At 41.6% G+C, this 17,042-nt stretch overlaps 1 non-coding gene across 1 annotated transcript; it reads left to right on the forward strand.

Moving 5' to 3' along the window:
• Nucleotides 1-11,189: 11,189 nt before the first annotated feature.
• Nucleotides 11,190-11,296, forward strand: LOC147938067 (small nucleolar RNA R71). Its single transcript, XR_015567511.1, has one exon. It is a non-coding gene; the product is annotated as a small nucleolar RNA R71 (small nucleolar RNA).
• Nucleotides 11,297-17,042: the final 5,746 nt, after the last annotated feature.

A 17,042-nucleotide genomic window follows, 5' to 3' on the forward strand; every position in this document is an offset into this window, starting at 1 on the left:
ATTTTCCTCAAGAGAGATTCTTGAACTTGTCTCCATCCTTTCATTAGTCAATTTGGGATTGTCTACGGGAAAGAACCCTAGCAAACCTTGAACCGGGTTCATGGTTTGTTAGTGACCGTATCAAGAGAAGAGCCAACCCTCTTGTGTCGTCGTTCAATCCACCTCTATCCTTCACCCATCCTCTTTCGTTCCACCTTTCACAACCTCGAGTTCTCTTCCATAAGCTCTCGAGTTATCATCGATTCACCTACGCAACCTCGAGTTCTTTGCCATCAGTCCTCGATTCGTCCATCTTTCCATCTCACACGCTTCCACCCTCGCTCCCACCGAGTCCTGCCGATCAGCTGTATCCGCTCAGCTGCATTCGTACAATCCGACAAGGCTTCCCGTCCGTTCTTGCAAATTGCTCGTTGGAATCTCACCAAACCTCGTTTCTGTCATTTGAATCCTCCCTGGATTCGAATCCTTGAAGCTTGGCTGAGGAAAGTCCCACCAATCTCAACTTGACCGACGCCACACTCCTCCATCGATCTGAATCCGCGTCCGCGGGTCACATCATATACCTTCAGGGATATGACACTCAGTCTACAACTGAGAATGGAAAGAAGTTCATGTACATTACTTATGAAAAATTGGGGAAAATACATGTATTGGAAAACTTACCAAGACTCCTGTCAGGTTTGCACCATACATACATAAATCAATAGAATCACACCTGGTGATCAAAAGAAATCAAAATGATTTCACATTGTGGCATGATCGCCTTGGTCACCCAGGCACCACAATGATACAAAAAATTATAGAGAGCTCACATGGACATTCACCGAAACCCCAAGAGATTTATCAGGGGAATAAAATGACATGTGTTGCATGTTCTCTAGGAAAACTGATTATAAGGCCATCACCAGCCAAAATCAATAAAGAATTACCAAAGTTTCTTGAACGAATTTCAATGTGACATTTGTGGACCTATACACCTACCATGTGGACCATTCTATTATGTCATGGTAATGATAGACGCGTCTAGTAGATGGTCACGTATTTGTTTGTTATCATCTCGAAATATGGCATTTGCAAGGTTTCTAACTCAGATAATCAAACTAAGAGCTCAATTTCCTGATTATTCAATTAAATGAGTTAGATTAGATAACGCTGGTGAATTCACGTCCCAAGCATTCAATGATTATTGTATGGTGACAGGAATCAATGTTGAACACCATGTAGCCCATGTGCATACACAAAATGGATTGGCAGAATCTTTAATTAAACGTCTGCAATCAATTGCAAGACCATTGATCATGAGATCAAAACTACCAACCTCAATATGGGGACATGCTATTTTGCATGCTGAATCACTTATACGCATAAGGCCAAGTGCATATCATAATTATTCTCCACTACAGTTAGCATTTGGTTGTGCGGTATATATACCGATTGCACCCCCACAACGTACTAAAATGGGACCACAGAGAAGGTTGGTAATATATGTTGGTTGTGACTCTCCATCAATTATACGATACCTAGAACCTCAAACTGGTGACGTATTTACTGCACGTTTTGCAGATTGTCATTTTGATGAAAAAGAATTTCTGGTTCTAGGGGGAGAAAATAAAAAGATGGAAACGGATATCAAATGGTGTGTACCATCGCTGATACACTTATATCCTCCCACAAAGCAGTCAGAACTAGAAGTTCGACGAATTATGCATTTACAGAGTATAGCCAATCAACTACCTGATGCATTTGTAGATATGAAAACGGTAACTAAATCACATATACCAGCAGCAAATGCTCCTGCTAGAATCTAAATCGCACAAGAACATGGAAAAATTGATGAAACACATGAGTCTAGAATATGCTTAAAGCGCGGTAGACCAATTGGTGCGAAGAATAAAAATCCTAGAAAAAGAAAGGAAGTCGAAAAATATGACGCTCCCAAAATGACAGAAAATATTATGGAAAAAACGAGTAATGACTATTCCACCGATATAGAGCATCATGAATCTGAAGAAAATCATGAGATTTCTATCAACTATATCTATAGTGGAAAGATATGGAATTGAAAGAAAACAGATGATGTTTTTTCTTATCTTGTTTCAAAGGAAATAAACGAAGAAATTGAGGATCCAGAACCAAGGTCAGTATATGAATGTCAAAAGAGACATGACTGGATAAAATGGAAAGATGCAATACAAGTCGAACTTGATTCTCTTAATAAAAGAAATGTATTCGGACCAATTGTGGCCACACCTAAGGGTGTAAAACCTGTTGGTTATAAATGGGTTTTCGTCCAAAAACATAATGAAGAGAACGAGATAACAAGGTACAAAGCTCGTCTTGTGGCCCAAGGCTTTTCTCAAAGACCTAGGATTGACTACGAGGAAACATATTCTCCCGTTATGGATACTATCATATTTAAAAATCTAGAGATGCGTTTCATGGATGTTGTAACGGCATATTTATATGGATCATTAGATAGCGATATCTATATGAAAATCCCTGATGGATTTAATATGCCTAAAACATTAACTTCTAAACCAAAAGAATTATGTGCAATAAAATTACAAAGATCATTATATGGTTTAAAGCTGTGACAACCCGTCCCGTTGACCCCATTTGCCCACCAATAGCTTGCCCCCATAGGCCTGAAGCTAGCCCTGCAGGGCATCGATCCTAACCCCTCACCGTGGAAAGGAACTATTCATCCAAATCAACCAGTAGGTTATTGGTTCACCAGGCATTCCTCGAACCCTGGTCCCCACCTTTTAACAACCTTCCTACAGGACAAGCTGTCACCAATTGAGGAACGCCTGGTGAACCAATAACCTTTGATGGATTTGGATGAATAGTTCATTTCCACGGTGAGGGGTTAGGATCGATGCCCTGCAGGGCCAGCTTAGGCCTATGGGGGCAAGCTAAAGGTGGGCTAGTGGGATCAACGGGACAGGTTGTCACAAAACCAATCTGGGCGTATGTGGTATAATCGTCTTAGTGAGCACTTAACTAAAGAAGGATATGTCAATAATCCTATATGCCCTTGTGTTTTTATTAAGAAAACAATATCCAGATTTGTAATTATCGCGGTCTATGTTGATGATAAGCGGATTTTCACCCAGGGTATCAATTCCCTCTGCAGTTGTAGTACAAAGGGTTATCAATCCAAATGGTTGTTTATGCTAGCAGGAAGGATGCAATAAGAACAATGCAAGTCAAGCCAAGCAATAAATGGTTTTGTCTAACAATCCTAAAATAATGAAAGAAAAGAATATAAACAAAGAAACCACCCGATCCTGTACTTGAATCGAGGGGTTACTCGAAGCAGGTGATCGTGTAAGGGATCGAGTGATGAATGAAAATGCAAGCAATTAAGATACGAAAGCTTCTAAGGATGGGGTAATCGACTCCTAAGTGTTCCTAACCAATACATATGTCTTACATGCCTCAAGCATATATTCCCTAGACAATGAATCTCTAAAATCTTGTTAAAAAACTCTCGTGATAGAAACAATCAACCTTGATCACTCCCCTACCCAACTCTCGTTGGAGAAACATGACCAAGCAGGCAATAAGAACCGATTCATTATTGTCAGTAAACCCCTTACTCATCTAATCTCTTAGGCTAAGTGAGTAAACCTCTAGAATTGGTTGATTCAAGCTTTTCATCTACACCTCTTGGTGGTAAAACACCCTAGATCTAATCTCACCCTCTCGGTTTGTTGACAGCATTAAGAACACCAATCTAGAAGGGAATTTATAAATAAAAAACAATCAAACTAAGACATCCTAACCGATCAAGAACACAAAATCATATATCCCATCCCTAGAAACTTTGCTACACTACTCGGAAATATTTGCAAGAAACATAAAAGCATATATGAACGAAAGTTACATTGTATTAAAAGATAGAGTAGAGAATAAAGAGTACAAAGTAGAAATCTAAAGAAATGATAAAAAGTTATGAAATAAATCCTAACAAAAAGTGAAAAGTGTTTTGAGTTGCTCAGTTCTCTCTCAGAAGCTATTGCTCTCTGGTTTGACGGTCTGCGGCGTGCTCGTTTGCGAGTGATGTAGTAACTTTTTGTATCAATTATTATCAATCCACAATTTGCATTAACCAACACACCAAGAATACACAAAGATGCTTAATCTATTCTTAAACAAGGAAAAAGTTCTTGTGTCACAACTTAACTAACAAAAAGATTCAAAGAAAAGAAACAAGAAAATGCAACTCAAGGCAAAAAGAACACAACTAGCAACAATACTGAAAATCAAGAATTAACAAGAGAACCTTGGGCAAGGTAATTGAATTAGGAGATAGCAAATCAATCCTAGATGTCTAAGTAACAATCAAGAACAATCCTATGGCTAGAACACTTATGCAAATCAATTCATTTCCATGATAGAGATCCTATGCTAATCAAGTGATAATCAACAATTTCCAAAGGCAATCACAAGGTAAGCATGCATTAATATCAAGTCTAAATACCACCAAGCACCCTAATCATCAATTTCCATTGGCTAGGAATGCAAAGCTCTTGAAAAGTTTGGTTCAGGAATTTCATCAAACACCTTGTGGGCATGGAAATCCTAAAGTCTAGATTCAAGCTTGATCAAGGCTATCTAGCATTATTATCACCAATCAAGATAGGAAATACATAAACAAAGCCCTAGACATCAAAGATCAATCATCTATCTCCCTAATCTACCTTGCCCAAAGTTCTAAAAGATCTACTCACTCATAGTTATGATCACACAAAGGAAAGAGTTTTGTCTTTGTGAAATCATAATAAAAGCTTGTAGATTAAGAGATTTGAAAGAAAAACTTCTATTAAAACTGGAAAATCCACCAAAGATTCAACAAAACCAAGTATGGAAAAGCTTAAGAACCCTAGGTGGCTACTTAACAAGAGATAATACAAGAGATATGTCTTCTTAATAGGTTTAGAGTATTTATAGTAAAGTAGAAGAGAACCTAGGTCAACCCAAAACAAACTGGGTCAAACCCGGTTCAAGAATAAAACAAGTGTGGTGCTGGCTCCATCGGCCATGGCTTGGCCGAGTGGTGCGGCCGCGTGTCTTCGATTGGTTTAGGTTTGGCCGCGTCGCCTGGCCGTGTGCGTGTTCGCACCCTCAGCCACTTAAGCTCCATCGGCCATGACTTGCCCGGGTGGTGTGGCCACGTGTGTCCTCGTGCCTTGGTCATCTGAACTCCATCAGCCATGGCTTTGCCGCGTGTGGTTTCCGTGTGTCTTCAACCGGTCTAGGTTTGGCCGTGTGTGGTGGCCGCGTGTGTCTCCGCACCTTAGCACACTCGAACTCCATCGGTTGAGCTTTGGCCAGGTGGGGAAGTCGCGTGGCTTTGATCGGGGAACTCTTGACCGAGTGGGATGGCCGCATGTGTCTTCGCACCTTCACCTTTCCATCTCCACTCTTCTTTGCTTCTTTGCATTAAAGCAAGCCCAAATGCTCCAAATGTGTAGATATACTCCAAGAACCTGAAAGATAACAAACTAGATGCAAATGCTCCTAAAACAACCTAGAATGACAAGATTATGCAACAAAACTATGCAAGAACAAGGCTTAAAACCCAACAAAAACACAAGATATCAACTCCCCCAAACTTATCTCTTGCTGGTCCTCAAGCAAGAACCAAACAAAAAGTGAGAGAGAGAGATTTAAAAATGGGATTCAGAACCTAAAGGCATGAGATAAAGGATTCAAACCAAAGTCCTTAGATGCAGTTCAATGGTGCTAAGATCAATCAAAATTCTTACAAATATTTTTCTAAGCTTAACACAATGCACACATTGATAATTATAAGTCAATATTAGGCTCTTATTAGTAGGAAATGGTTTCAAATCTCAACATGCTTCAATTTAGACCAAATGCAATGCAAGAATTCAAGGCTTGGTTCAATCTTATGCTTCTAACTACTCAACTAGCATCAAAGTACTATTAACTTGGGCATTGATCCTAGTCTAGTGAATAAGCAAGCTAACAAGGAAATACTCATCATAGATCCCTAATGCAAATATTATGCAATCCTACATGAAACATGCTAAACAAGATCCTAATATGCAATGCAAACTACATGAACACTCTTTTTTTTATAAAGATTTTTGCTAAATTTTTTCAAATTTTTAGGGTTTTTCTATGCCTTAGATGCTTATGCAAATACTAATATGAAGATGCTAAAAATTTGAAATAAGAACACAAAACACAACATCACATGCTTTCTCAAACCCTCCCCAAAACTTAAATCACACAGTCCTCTGTGTGAAAGAAATTTGTAAGAGGATTCAAGATTAAAAACAAAACACAACTATGAAATGCAATGATATTTACAAGTTAAGGTGATGGTGGTACCTTAGGGATTGTGGAAGAAGTTGTCCACATCCATCTGCATGCTGTCATAGGAGTAGTTGGGGTCTTGTTGGTGACTTGGAGATGGACTTTGGGGCAGCTCGACGACGGAGATCGACCGGCACTCGGTCGAGTGCGTGTCCGAGTGGGGGGGGGTCGAGCTGGACCGCGTGTGTCAAAATATTGAGCCTGCTGCTGGCAAAACTGCTGGTAGAGAGCTGGATGGGAGGGTAACTTGGATAACCTGGATAAGCAGCTGGAGGTGGGAAGCCATAGGGTGATCTGGGAAGGTGCTCGGTCGAGTACGTCGGGTGTGCTCGGTCGAGTGGGCACTCGAGTGACCCGGTTGAGTGCCTCGAAAACTGTTGTTCGCGGGTACTTGAGCTCATCTTCCTCTGATTTGGCTCATACATCGAAACCCTAGCTGGTTCCCAAGGGTTTGCAACTCTTGAAAGTGCTCTAGTTGAGCTACTTCTTCTCAAAGGGCTTGAATGGCTTGGAGATGAGTTTCCACTCTTTAGCTCAGCAATTTCCTTCTTTAAGCCCTTGATGGACTTAGCCATATTGCCCACCTTCTTCTTAAGTTTATCAAACCTCTTCCCATTCCACTTGCTCCATCTTTGCAAAAGTGTCAACCTCTTGCTATTCTCCCTCACTCCTCTACTATCTCTTGGGTTGGGCTCATAATCTTCAAAGTAGAATTGCTCCTCCCAATCAGCCATTTGTGAATTCCTAGCTTCTTCAACTCTAGGTTGAACTATCCCATCAAATCCAATGCTCCTCAGCTGGCCAAAAGTCAATGTTGGCTCCTTCTTGAATGGTGGTGAGCTCTTGGTTAGGCAAGATGAGTTGCTTCTTCCCAAGTGTTGGAAGCTCAAAATTGGAGATGTGATTTCCTTGATGCATCTCCTTGGCTAAAATGAGAGTAGAGGTGAGGTAGCTTGAGTCAATCCATATTGGTGAGACCCTTTCTCCTCTAAGTGGGACCTTGGCAGCTTGTAAGATTGGAGTAATGATGCCTCTAATGGTTAGTGCTCCTCTTGAGCCTTTGTTCTCCAACTTGCCTACCCAACTTCTCAAGTGAACCATGTAGTCAATGAGCACCATTGCTAGGTCAGTCTCCACAGTGCTCCCAAGAATGATGGTACCATTTCTTGCTTGAAAGATGATTCCATTGAGAGCCAAGTCAATCATCTTTAGCTCCCCCTCATTGATGTTCCCAGTTTCCTTCCTTGCAAAGAAGGTATTGGCAAGAGCTTTGTGGAAGTACTTTAGGACTGGGCTCCTTATTCTTGAGCTCTTGGAATTTGAGGATGAGTAGAATTTGTTGTCCCCAATGGTTTCCCACACAGAAAAGAGTTCTTCTCTTGGAATCATCAAATTCCTATTGCTCCCAACCTCAAAACCAAACACATTGGCTATCTTTTTCATTGAAAGCTCATGCCTCTTACCCTTGATTGTGAAGGAAATGTGACCAGCTCCAACCTCAGGATCTTTCCTTGCATATGTATGCAGCTTGACAGTGGCTAGGAACTCTCAACTTTCTTCTTTGTAGCTATCCATGCAAAGCCCCATGAACTTGGTAAGGTTGCTCTTCTCAAAGAGATACTCCACATCTCCATCAATTGCTAGCTTCTCCATGGTTTCCTTGTGTGGATATCTAGTCCCCAAGAACTCCATTCTCATGAAAGCATCATAGAGTTGCCTCTTTGACAACCCACAAGACTCTGCTTCACCATCATCCTCTAACTCTTCTTCTTCACTTTCTTCCTCACTCTCATTTTCACTCTCCTCTTGTTCAACCTCAACAGCTGGCCTCTTCCCTTTGGCCTTGTGTCTCCTCATAAACTCATTGAGAGTTGGCTCCCTTTCCTCCTCACTTTCAGTCCTCTCAGGATCTTTCTCAACTGACTCTGTCCTTGGACACGGCATCTGGCTCGACCGACTGCTCGAACCACCACTCGGTCGAGTGCATGATCGAGTGGGGCGTCGAGTTGTCCTTCTAGCTTCTCCTCTTGATTCAAGGTCAGCATCACGACGTTCCATGGAGCTTGCAGCGATTTGTTGAGACTTCCTGGTGATCTTAAAAGACATTTTCAAAAGGAACTGAAAGGAATAGACTCAAAGCTCAAAGTTAATAGGTTAGTGACCCAAAAACTTGAAAGAACAAAGCTTGAACAAAAGATGAACTTTGAGAGAGATTTTAAAACTTGAATTTAGTTGATTTGAGCAAATGAGAGTGTGTGAGAGGTATAGGATCGTGCAAGGTCTATATAAAGAAGCTAAGGGGACAAGGAGACAAGGGTGGAGCGTCCATACCATTCAAATTTGAATTGGGAATCTTTGACCTGCTTTTTGCTGCCACTTGACCCCACACTCGACAGTACACGGTCGAGCACCTTGACTAATTTTGAAATTTCAAAATTTTTCTCATTGTTCTTCCCTCCACTCGATCGTTCTAACGACTTGAAGATCAAATGGGCCTTGCTTCTTCTCCAGCTCGGTCGAGTACCTCTCGTGGGCTGGTCGAGTGGGCTTGCGAGTCTCCCTCTCCTAGTCTAAATCTTTCCTTAACCAACTACATTCTCACTAAAAAGCCTGTCCAACAAAAACATAAAAGAAAACACATCATAACTCCTAAGACATTAAAGCATATTTACAAAAGATACCTTAGGGACTTCCTCCCTAGTGAGCTTGTTTAGAGTCACTAAGCTTGACTTTGGTTTCCTTCTTAAACTTGGTCTAGATACCAAGGAGGTGATGAAATCCTCCCTGGAACCTCTTGGTCACTGTGAAGTTCATCCTTGATAACCTCACCCTTAACACGCAAACCATATTTCTTCTTGATTTTGAGCCTTGGTCTTGCTTTCCTCAAAGACCTCTTGTTCAGCTTAACTTGGAGATCCTCAACCATACTAGTCAGCTCTTGAACTGACCTCTTAAGCTTCTCCACAGAATCCTCTTGAAGTGCTAGCTCAGCCTTTGGAGTTACCTTATCAGTTAGACCTTCTTGACCACCTTTGTCCTTGATAGTAAAAGGCTGATCATCAATGGTAGGAAGGTTGGTTGGGTTATAGATGTTGAACTTCATAACTATACCCTCAGCAATATTCAAGGTCACAAGACCTTCCTTGACATCAATGACTGCTCCAACAGTGGCTAAGAATGGCCTCCCAATGATGATAGGAACTTCAAGTTCTTTGTCAATCTCCAATACAACAAAATCTGTATGAACCCTTGCCTTCCCTATCTTGAGTGGGACATTCTCCAACCTTCCAACTACTTCTCTGTTTGACCCATCAGCTAGGCAAACATGGAGGTTGGTGGATTTGAAATCAGTTCTCCCCAGCTTTTAAGCTATGGAGTATGGCATCACACTAGTTGAAGCTCCCAAATCACAAAGGCATTGGTTGTAGTGAAGATAAACTGATTCTGCAACGCAGATAGAATGGTCATGGATCCTTAAGCTTAATTGGGATGATCACTCCTCCAAGGTTCTCAAGATCCTTCTCATCTTGAGCTTGAGCCTTCTTCTTTGACAAATCAAGCAAAAAATCTCTATAGAGAGGATAAGGTTCATACTGTTCCAAGGCAGGTCCTCTCTCCTCTTCTTGGTAACCAATGATGACTTCTTGTATAGCCATCACTTCTTCTTGTTTCTCAACCACAACTTCTTCCCTCAAGGCTTCCTCATCCTTTTGTTGCTTAGCCAACATCTCTTTTTCTCAATTATTTCCCTTAATTCCTTGATCCTTTGTGCTTTGAAACATCCTGGGAATGGTAGAGGTGGTTTGCAAGCAAAAGGGATGTACTTAGCAGGTTTAACAGCTCCTGCTCCTTCAGCTCGATCGACCACTCGATCAGGCACTCGGTTGAGTGCTGGCTCGAGTAACTGGTCGAGTGCAATGGCGGGTTCAGGTTGCTCTGCACAAACTTCACTCAAAGCTTCAATAACTGACCAATCCTCCCCATCTTGAATATCACTGTCCTCAGTGACTTCCTCATCAGAGATATGGATGGCTTTTGCAGTGAACTCCCTTGGATTTTGAACAGCTTTTCCAGGGAGTTGGTTGGGTTTAGGAGCAGAAGTAGAAGCAATGTTGCTCTCCATATACTTCACTCTAGAGTTGAGACCTTCAAACCTCATGTTAAGATCATTATACTGGGATATGAGCCTTTGATTCACCTCAACAAACTGTTTGGCTTCCTCAATCTTTCCTTGTGTTTGCCCAATCAACAATTGTTGCATCATTGCTCTTAAGTCTTGTTCTTGGCCTTGGTTAGTCTGAAACCCTCGTGGGGGACACAACTGAGGCTGGAACACTTGATGTTGTTGTTTGGGGACATAGTGTTGTTGCTGTTGAGGCTGTTGAGGTGGGTAGACTTGGTCTTGAGGGTTGGCCACATTGGTACTCCTATAAGAGAGATTGTTGTTCTTGAAACCTCCTTGGTTGTAGCCTTTGAATCCTCCCTGGTTTTGCATGTAGCACAACTCAGCAAACTCAGTCTCCCCCTCTTGAACTGGAACCTCTTCTTCACCAATGAAGTGAATAGACTTTTGTTGGCTAAGAAGGATCTTGTCAAGCTTCTCATTGACCATTTTCAAGTCCTTCTTGTACTTGTCCTCTTGATCAGTTGATGATGACCTTATGGTTCTGTCATAGTCCTCATTATAATTGCCATCTGACTGAGCAAGATTCTCAACTAATTCCCAGCCTTCTTCCACATTCTTGTTGAGAAAGTTGCCATTAGAAGCCGTGTCAAGAAGCATCCTGATCTTGGGAAGCACTCCTCTATACAAGGTACTCAAGAGTGACTCATTGCTGAAGCCATGATGAGGACATTGAGTCTGAAATCCTTTGAACCTCTCCCAAGCTTCACAAAAGCTTTCATTGTTCCTTTGAGCAAACCCAGAAATTTCATTCCTCAATCTAGCAGTCCTTGCATTTGAGAAGAACTTTGCCAAGAAAACCTTCTTGCAAGCATCCCATGTGGTTATTGCTCAAGTAGGAAGAGTCTTCCCCCAAAGGTGTGCCTTGTCTCCAAGTGAGAATGGGAAGAGCCTCAACATGAATCCATCTTCACTCACTCCATTGATCTTTGTAAGACCACAGATTCTGTCAAACTCATCAAGATGATCTAGTGGATCCTCCATTGGCAACCCATGAAACTTGTTGGCTTGAATCATGGAGATCAATCCACTCTTGATCTCAAAATTGTTGTTTGCTAATGTTGGAGGCACAATACCAGCCCTTTGGTTGTGGGTGTTGGGTGCATCTCCAGCACCAATGTGCCTAGGTCTCTGCTCATGGTTAGCTTGTTGCTCCATGGTCACTGGATCCTCTTGCTGAACTTGAACTACCCTTCTTCTCTGATTTCCCAAACCCTTTTGCTTCCTATGGATGTTGTCAATAGGCCTTTGAAGATTATCTTTCCCCTTAGACCTTGTGTGCATCAACAAATGCGAGTACAGACTCGAACAGGTTCACAATTGAGCTCAGGCTCGTGTGGGTGGTTGAGTCGACTGGGAAGTGGTGTCCAAATGTACACGGCTTCTAACTCGATCAAGTGCTCGATCACTGCTCGGTCGAGTGATGGTCGAGTGACTGGTCGAGTGGTACCTGAAATTCAACTTCAACCCAGCAATAGAAGATTCGAGTACAGCAACTTCACAAGTGTATAAACAAACTTAATCTTAGACTAATATGGATCCTAAATGTCACAAAAACACACTCAAATGGGCAACGGCGCCAAATTGAAACAAGGTTTCTATGGTGGTGATGAATGATGATGAATGTATGCAATGAGATATGAATGGATGGATGGTAAGGTGTTTCAATTCCCCTTATGCTGTTGCAGTATAAGAGGTATCAATCCTAAATGAGTGTTTGTGAACAATTAAGATATGTATATGAATCTAAGTTAAGCCAAATGTAAAGATTGTTTGTCACTAACAATCCTAAGATGAAAATGTAAGATGCAGAAAGTAAAACTACAAGAACTAAGAGCTAAATGCAAATAGAACAGAATGATTGCAGCTAATATGAAACAAGAACAGAAATAGAAACTATGCTAATGAACTAATGCAAGACAATGATGAACAGTACAATAAGTAAATGCAACTGGAATGCAATTAGAATGATACTAGAGATAATACAGGACAACTACAAATCATAAGCCAAAGTTCTGGGGATGAACTCGAGCAAGCACTCGATCGAGTGTAGATCGAGTGCAGGGTCGAGCTGGATAAATCCGGGAAACAGAGCAACACAATATAAACAGAGCAATGCAAATACGAATCAATCAACAAGCTAGCAACAGGATTAAGACTTAAAAATCAATAAACAAAGAAGGCCTTAAGGAGGGATTCATGGGCTGAACTAATCATTGTGGTTATCTAACTTGGTCAACAAATCTCAAGCAAACTTTGAGCTAATCTCTAGACATATAAATCTAAGACAAGTTTCTTCCACTCTCATGGCAAGAAACAATCAAACCTATGCAATTCTAGACTTGTTCTCACACAGTAAAGAATCTACACAAGCAGGCATTAAGCAATACATCTCAAACAAAACAAGACCTCTAATCTCTTAGCAAGCCTAATGGTAAACTCTAGATCTAGCCTTATCTATGCTTCTTAAACATTGGTGTGATGCAAAGAAGCTTGAAATCAAACCCTACCCTCTGAGATATAGATAGGATCACATTAAGAACATCTAGCCTAGAAGAGATCTACAACAATCAAGCTTGACCAAATCACACAAATCACAAGATCAATCCTGCCTAACCCATCCTCAAGATCCTAAAGAACTACTCACAAGAACACATGATGAACAAAGTCAAAGACCCAGAAAATATTGAAACTTGCATTATTAGAAAGATAAAACAGAGATCTACAATATTGAAAAAGAAACAAAACTCAAAATCTTTATATCTTGAAAGTTATGAAACCAACAAAATACAAGAATCTAGTCTTTTCTCTATAAAACAAGTACAAAATCTAAAAAAAATAAAATTGCAAAAAGAATAATTCCCAAAAGGGTAAAAACTAGGTTTAGAGAATATCTAAAAGCTGGACTCTTTTGGTGGCTGGAGGTACAAGGCTTTATATAGGAGAGGGAGTGGAAGCCCTAAAACTACTAAAAGACAAAATAGTCAACGGCTCGGTCAACTTGACCTGTGCTCGGTCGAGTGGCAGGTCGAGCTGGCTTTTCTCGTGCATTCTCCACTCGGTCGAGTCCTCCTCAGCACACGGTCGAGTGTCTGTTCGAGTGTGCGGTCGAGTTGGACTCCGGACCTTGTTGTTTCAGCCTTAACTCTCTTGCTTTCTCCTCATGATTGCTTCACTTCTCCTCAGCATTGCTTCCATGCTCCTTAAGCTCCAAAATCACCTGTTTATGCATGAAAAGATGCAAATACAATGCAACTAAACTATAATGCATGATTGGTCCTAAAGCTATGCAATAATGGTCAAAATGGATAGCAAAAGATACAAAAGATGTGAATATATTAAGGGAAAACAAGGTCAAATATATGAACATCAGAAAGTAGAGTACATGTTAGGGAAGGGTACCCAGGCTCACTGAGTAATCTTAGATTACTCATGTTGTAGTTTCTTGTGTGTGCAGGGAGCGTAGTTGAGTGTAGAGCCGGAGCAAACGTTAGGGTACCGGATAGGATTGTTTTGTGTGTTGGTTTTGCAAAACGCTATATTTTCCAAGATATATTCTATGATTTATCCGACTATTATGTATATTGCTTTGATAAACTTATTTTCAATGTAATAATTTATTAAAGTAATATAACTCGGTTTTTTTTTGGGGGAAATATGGCAAGTTGCATCCGATACATTGGCCTTGTCCGGGCCAACACAATGCGCCAGGACCGTGAGGGTTGCAAAGCCTAAGCGAACCTTGGCCGTGGGCGGAGCTGCGTCCAGGAGGACTGGTCGGGAAGCTGCAGCTTCTGTCAGGTGCGATCTCCCACATGTGGTGTTCCGCGGGCTGTCCGTGTCCTCGTCCGGGGCATAGGGCGGTGTGGGGGTGTTACACTCAAGGTGGACTCGCATCATATGGCCCAAGTGGCACATGTCGAACAGGAACTTGACCTCTCTTGCGATGCCTAACTGCTTCATCGTCTCTCGGTGAGGGTAGCGGGTACCAATGAAACTCATCCTGCAGAAAACCTTAAAAAGCTTTGCCGGAGTCTCCACTTCTTTCTGCTTCAGCCTCCGCGAGGCTTGGCGTGTTCTTTCTCTCTGCTCCTCCTCTCGCTCACGGTTCTCCTCCTCTGGGTCTCGATCCTCTTCCTCAGCTGCTCTCTCAGCTACCTTCTCAGTCTTTTCAGAGGCTGGTCTTTTTCCTCTTGCAACCGCAGCTATGCTCCTTAGACGCGACGTTTGGATCTCCTCTGGCTTGTCTCCACCGGTATCAGAATTGACCTACATAGGGTCGGTAACAGTTCTCTCAGACGTAGATAGGTCCCTACGTCGAGGAGATCGGCGATCAGCAATTGCCATCGGACTCAATGAGCGAACTCAGTTGTCTACATGATTGGTTGCTCGAGCACCGGATCAGGTGACGGATCGGGTTGATCATCGGGTTGGAGAAGCGAAACGTCCAGCCAGTGGTTGGGAATACGGAACGTCTCTTCTTCCTTGGTATTCTCGAGGTTCAACGGCATCACCTCCGGTTGTAGCAGGGGCGGAGGTTGATCTTCTTCCCTTTCTTTGGTAGGTTTTCGTGTCTGGTTCCAATATCGAATCCTCAAGAAGAAAGAAAAGCTAAACTTCAAGGTTAATAGGGTTAGTTCCCTGATAACTCTCTAATTTACATGTTTTAAGCACCCTTTTTTGTTCATATTTTCATTGTATTTTTAGGTAATTATCTGTAGGAATTTGCATTTAGGCCATTTAGGGTGTTGCATTCTTGCATTTGTGCATTTTGGATGAAAACAGGTACTTTAGAGCCTAAAAAGAGCAAAAAGAAGGGTTAACAAGTTGCAGCATTCACAAGGAATGAACTGGTTACATTTATAGGGTTTACACAGAAGCATCAAGAAGGAAAAAGGAGGCACCCGACCATACCACCCGATAATAGCCACATAGCACCTGTCGAGTTCATGACGAGACCTTCAAATATCGACTCGAATGAAGAATTTACGTTTTGATTCAGCTTCTGAGTTCTGCAACAAAGTTCTTGGAAATCGAGTTATGTTTCCAATGGTGGTGATTTGAGGCCAATCGGATGTGCGGTTCAAGAGTTATTTCTGTTTTAGTGAACGTATATACATCCAGATCGAAGAATGGAACCATCCGAAGTGGGGCTCGAGTTCCACCTCGTGTAGCATGTTCGGATACCTACTGACGTGGCTAGTTCAACCTGTTTTCTTATAAATACCCTCTCTTAATCCTATTTTTGACAGACAAGAGGCGAGAGCCGCTTCTACTCTTTTTTTAGCATTTTTTTCATGTTTTTGTTCTTCTTTCAACTTGAATTCTGTTTACATTTTGCTATTGCTTTTTTTTGTTAAAACATTTATCTCTTTCTGATCTTTATGATTATGCAATTTTTATTTATTTCTGGGTGTATGTTCTTTCCCATGAGATATGAGTAGTGAATCAAAGTTTCTAGGGATGGGATAGGCAATTTTGTGTTCTTGATCGGTAGGATGTCTTAGCTTGGTTGTTTATGTTTTATAAATTCCTTTCTAGATTGGTGTTCTTAATGCTATCAACAACCCGAGAGGGTGAGATTAGATCTAGGGTATTTTACCATCGAGAGATGTAGATAAAATGCTTGAATAAATCAATGCTAGAGATTTACCCACTTAGCCTAAGAGATTAGATGTGTAAGGAGTTTATTGACAATAATGAATCGGTTTGTATTGCGTACTTGGTCATGTTTCTCCAATGAGAGTTGGGTAGGGAAGTGATCAAGGTTGATTGTTTATATCACGAGAGTGTTTTAACAAGAATTTAGAGATTCATTGTCTAAGGAATATTTGCTTGAGGCATGTAGGACATCCATATTGGTCAGGAATACTTAGGAGTCAATTACCCCATCCTTAGGAGCTTTCGCATCTTGACTGTTTACTGTTTTATATCAACCCGACCACCAACCCGATCTGGTACTCGATCACCTGCATCCCCCACCCGAACCCCTACCCGAACCTGTCTACTCGAGCACCTGCTCGTGTAACCTTTCGGGTTCTTGATCGGGTACTTGTATACACCAACCGTTTGCCACGAGAACCAAGACATCAAAGGACGGTATCAGAGTAGAACAAGAAGAAGTGGGATAAACTCTTCAAAGGAGAAGGAAGGTTGGTGATAGCGATGCTCCCACTACTCATACTCAGAGGTATGGGATAGTGCCTCCTGCTGTGCACAACACAACCTTCACAATCAAGAGTAGTCTGATCTCAATGGTTCGGAGCAACATATTTCATGGACTGCCTACTGAAGACCCCCTTGCACATCTTGATGAGTTTGACAGGCTATGTAACCTCACCAAAATAAATGAGTTAATGAGGATGCATTGAAGCTGAGATTGTTTCCTTTTTCTCTAGGAGATAAAGCCCATCAGTGGGAGAAGACTCTACCTTCTGGAAAAATCACCTCTTGGATTGATTGTAAGAAGGTCTTCCTTGCAAAGTTCTTCTCTAGTTCAAGGACTGCA

This window comes from Camelina sativa, chromosome 9 (genome assembly GCF_030686135.1).
Source record: "Camelina sativa cultivar CO46 ecotype springtype chromosome 9, ASM3068613v1".
Classification (NCBI taxonomy): domain Eukaryota; kingdom Viridiplantae; phylum Streptophyta; class Magnoliopsida; order Brassicales; family Brassicaceae; genus Camelina; species Camelina sativa.